Raw genomic sequence first — 5,062 nt, 5'->3', positions numbered from 1 at the left:
GGGGGGGGGGGGGGGGGGGGGGGGGAGGGGGGGATGAAGGGGCAAGGGATTCATCTGGCCGGCGGCTCAATTTGGGCTACATGTCGCCCGATCTTGCCATGGAAATTTCATGGATATGAATGTCCGGCGACGGAGAGGGGGATGAAGGGGGCCAGAGGGGGTGGAGGAGGAATTCACCTAGTCGGCGGCTCAATTTAGCCTACAGATCGCCAGATCTTGCCATGGCAACTTCAGGGAGAGCCACGCCGGCGACGGAGAGAGGAAGGAACTGTGAGGGGATCGGGAGGGATGGAGGAGGGTGATGACTTTAGGTGGCGACGCGCCGTGGTCAGGGTCGCATGCTGACCAGGTGGCACGCTGATTGGGTCGTTTGGGGGATAAGCGATCCTATCCGAATGGTTTTGTTCGGCTCGATCCACTACCAGTCCGAATGGGTCGTTCGACGCAGGCACCCTAAATCCCGAACGAACGCGCATTATCGGCGTCCTAGTCATAATATTTGCACCAAAATTTCCAAGGCTACTTGTCATAGCATGACGCACATCCATAGAAAAAGAAACCAACTTCCTTCACAAACTTTTGATATGAAAAAATGTGAATATTGCCATCAGAAGAACTGAATGCATGGGTCATGATTCCAAACAGCTACCCTGCTGCCTATATCTAATCTCAGGTGTCCTGTTCTTGCATGCCGTGAGCTTTCAAGATTTGCACCTGCCCTGTTCTTGCAAGGACATTAATTTACCTGGTGATCTATCTCCCTTGTGAAGGTGAAGCCATCCAGCTCTCCACCAGTTGTGTCAAGGTCACGACCGACTCCCCACCCAGGAGCAGCGCCTCCTTGCCCAGCCGCATGGCCGCCAAGGTCCGCTCTCGGAGCACTCTGCCGCCCTTAGACTCCATCATCCACCTCACCTTGGACTCCACTTCGTCGGCCTGGACCACCTCCTTGTCATACCCTTCCACCGCCACGGCCAAACCCAACTCTTTCTCCAGGAACACTCTGTTAACCCGTTGCTCCGCGTAGAGCGGCCAGGCCAGCATGGGCACGCCGGCCATGAGCGTCTCTAGCGCGGAGTTCCACCCGCAGTGCGCGTCACGAAGGCACCAACCGCGTCGTGTGCCAGCACGTCACGCTGCGGCGCCCACGACTTGACGACGAGACCCGTGCCCTTGGTCCGCTCCAAGAAGCCCTCTGGGAGGAGAGCGTCGAGGTCCGGGTCCGGCAGCTTGTCCAGCTTCTTCGCCGGGCCGTCGATGTCCCTGGGCGGGCTCCGCACAACCCACAAGAACCTTTTGCCACTCGCTTCCAGGCCTATGGCCAGCTCTCTGGTCTGATTTGCGCTGAACAGGCTGCGGCTGCCGAAGCAGAGGAACACCACGCTGGCCTTGGGCTGTGTGTCTAGCCATGTCAGGCACTCTTGGTCGTGCTTCACGCCCACCTCCTCCGACTTGATCAGCGGCCTGATGCAGTAGACATGAGGCGTCGGGAGGCCGGGAGGTGTGCAGAGCCCGACACTGATGGCGTCGACGGCGCGCGACTCAAGCGAGCGGAAGGTGTTGACGATAATGCCCTGGGAGCGGCAGAGGTAGGGGGACACCCCCAGGAAAGCTCTGTACGCCGCGTCGTCACGATCCATGAGCGGCTTTGAAGCAGTGCGTTGCCGGGAACGAGGGGATTCCCGGCACATGCACGAGCTCCTCGCCCATGTCTCGAAAGCTGGCGGCGCTCCGCGCGTGCAGCACGGGAAGGTACAAGAAAATGGCCAGAGTCTCGGCACATCATGTGAAGAAGCAGTAGGCGGGGATGCCGAGCTCCGTGGCGACATCCACGGCGACACTGCAGAAGAAGTCCACCACCAGGATGGCCGGGGAGGCGCCGTCCAGGAAGTCACGGAGCTGCGAACTGGAGGCGCGGGCGGCCTCGAAGGTCACCGCCTCAGGATGGACGGAGTCTACGGGCGTGAGCTCGACCCGCGGGAGGCAGTGGAAGGAGATGGAGGGGTTGACCACGGTGACGTCGGCCAGGAAAGGCCCGGTAGCGCCCGTGTCGTACGACGGCTTGATGATGACGATGGTGACGGCGAGGCCGTGAGCGGCCAAGATTTTGCCGAGCTCGGCCATGGAGACAAGGTGGCCCAGGCCGGGCGCCGGGTATAGTACCACCTGCTTCCGGGTGGTTGCGGCGGCGTCCATCGATCACGTACGACGACGAGAGGCTTGTTTAATCCCGGCCGGAGCAGTGTGGTGTCGGCTTTGCTTTGGTGTGTGGCGCGGATGGAGATGGCGAACGAGAGCCCCGACAATTTATAGATAAGCAAGAGCAACGCAACACAACCTATCGAAGTATCGATGGCCACTTGTTTCCCACTATCCCTAGGCTAGCCAGTACACCGGCCGGGCCACACCACGATGGGCAAGCTCACCAGCAAAGAAAGCGACGACACCATCTTTGGTAACAGAGAGCCTGATAATGACCGGTGTACTTGTACTAGGCATGCTATCGCCACTCCTTCGGTCAATACTTTTTTTTTCACGAATACGCAAAGCTTGCGTATCATTTCATTGATAGAAGAAAAGCAGAAAAGTACATAGGCGTGGACATGGGACCCGGAGCAAAATGACACAGGACAGAAGAAAAGACCACAGCTAAACCACCAAGCCAGACCCAAGTAGAGGGGCAAGCCGAACCGACCAGACATCAAACATCTCTAGATCCAACACCGGGGATGCCGCAAGCAAGCAAGATGGCACCTTCAAGAAGGTGAGCGATGTCGTGATAACGCCGCCATCCGATCCAAAGAACCGGACCAAGGGTTTCCCCCGTTGCTCGAAGAGGGGCATGGATAGAGGTCATGACAGCGCCTCCAGGGAGGGAAACGACACCCGCGGGTGCCACTGCTGCCAACATCGGCGAGCCGAGCAGGGATTTCGCCCTGGCCTAATTCCGAGCGATCCCATTGCCGCAAATCAGGGTCCGAAGATGAGGAAGTCGCTTGAGAGGGTGGGTGGAGTTGCACCTTCGGTCAATACTAAGGGTTAGTTCTTTTGGCAGCTTAGAAAATAAGCCGTTGCCTCGAAGGGGGGCAGGAATAGGGGTCATAACAGCGCCTCCAGGAAGGGAAACGACCCCCGCGGGTGCCACTGCTGCCAACATCGGCGAGCCGAGCAGGGATTTCGCCCTGGCCTAATTCCGAGCGATCCCATTGCCGCAAATCAGGGTCCGAAGATGAGGAAGTCGCTTGAGAGGGTGGGTGGAGTTGCACCTTCGGTCAATACTAAGGGTTAGTTCTTTTGGCAGCTTAGAAAATAAGCCGTTGCTATAATCCAGGGTATAGGTACATGAGCAGCGTGACCAGCAAGTTTTGCCATGCTGTAAGACCAGTGGCGGAGACAGGGGGACCAACAGGGGTCCTGGCCCCCCTAATGTCACTGGTTTAAGACTAATACTAGTGTAAACACATAATTTTTTGCTGTTAAAACCAAGTATTTTAATACACTGGCCCTCCTCAACTAGGTTTAGCAACGTTTGGCCCTTCTCATTGGATTTTCCTGGCTCCGCCACTGTGTAAGACGTAGACCTCGCCAAGCTGCAAGATTGAAGCTTGGCTTGCCCTGGCATCTAACTTGTACTAGCACATTCCTGTGGCAAGGACCCGTTAACCAAGCCGGCGACTGGTTGTGTGACCGGCGCAAGATCCAAGCCCTCGAGATATGTGATAGTAGTATTGCCCATCAAGTAAGTACTTCCTGGTTTTTGAAGGTCCTTTTTGTTTCCTTCATCGGTTGTCACATTACAATTTAGAGCTGCCTTGTGTTCTTAGTGTTTGTTCAGTTGAATGCGCAGCTTGAATGCATCTTGAGTTAACATCCATGTCTTGTTTGTATGGAGAATGTCGCTCTCCTGCATAGTCCGCCCTTTAATGTTCAAGTGGGATGAAAAATATGGGCCCTGGTGTGTTTGTTGATTGGAGTTATCTGATATCATTTTATTTTTGTATCTGCGTTGAAATAGGAACTGTTGTTCACTTCAAACATGCATGTACGTGTAACTACAATCAAACAAACTTCTCTAAGTCTAGCACTTGGATATTATCTCAAACCTAAACCTTCATTTGACAAATGCAAGTTTCTAATTAAATGCTGCACTATGAAATGTTTTATCGAAATACTGAATTTATATATTTGTAATGAATAATACTTCTTCACTATATATCAGGATACTTTCTGATTGTTTTGTGACAATCCTAGCCTAACAAGTCTGCCTTCGCTTAGAGGACCATCTAGGACCCGTTCTGGTGGCCTTTGGTTTATATATTTTGTCCCAGTTGGGAACAATGTCATTTCTATTCTGGCGTGTTAATACTGCGAGACTCGCAAATTAACATGAAATCTTTTTGTTTCTCTGATGCACTAACAATAGGGAGTCAAATTATATTATCTTAAATTATCATGGGAAAATTGCATCACATTCCATGTTAGCTATGCATTCTAATTATAGAAATACCGAGATACCTATTATAGCTATATGAACAGGGGCGGACCCAGAAACTATTCTAAGTGGGGGCAAACTATGGGAGTGGGGGCATACTTTGTACAAATTCACATAGTTTTGGCAAAAATTTCTGAAATTTCAAAGAAATATCACTGAAGTTTCATATTTTGAGTGGGGTCCTAGGCCCCCACTCCCATGAACGTGGGTCCACCCCTGTATATGAACACATAACAAGTCCCGCATCAACGCGCGAGGTATCATCTAGTAGTTTTAAAGTATGTGAACACGTTTAAATTTGTGAAGCTTTTTCTAAATTCATAACATTTTTAAACCCACAAATATTTTAAAATTTGTGCAAAAATTAAATTTAAGAATTTGCAATATTTTTTAAATCCATGAACACTTGCGAATATTTTCAAATTAAAAAAGGTATCCGCTTTTTTTTAAGCTAGTAGTGGAGCGATCTAGAAAATAGTAAGGGAGCGAGCAAAGCACGTAGCTGAGCTAAGTCAGCAAGAGCTTCGTGTTGACCCATGTGAGCATCATAGTAGCAACTAGACAATACCC

General features: G+C 51.9%; 1 pseudogene; it reads right to left on the bottom strand.

Annotated features, from left to right (window-relative positions):
* Positions 1 to 753: 753 nt before the first annotated feature.
* Positions 754 to 2,196, bottom strand: LOC125527981 (annotated as a pseudogene).
* Between the last annotated feature and the right edge of the window lie 2,866 nt (positions 2,197 to 5,062).

The sequence above is a fragment of the Triticum urartu genome, unplaced genomic scaffold, assembly GCF_003073215.2.
Source record: "Triticum urartu cultivar G1812 unplaced genomic scaffold, Tu2.1 TuUngrouped_contig_4546, whole genome shotgun sequence".
NCBI lineage: Eukaryota > Viridiplantae > Streptophyta > Magnoliopsida > Poales > Poaceae > Triticum > Triticum urartu.
Note: the sequence above shows the minus strand (reverse complement) of the source record. Positions and strands in the feature narration are given on the sequence as shown.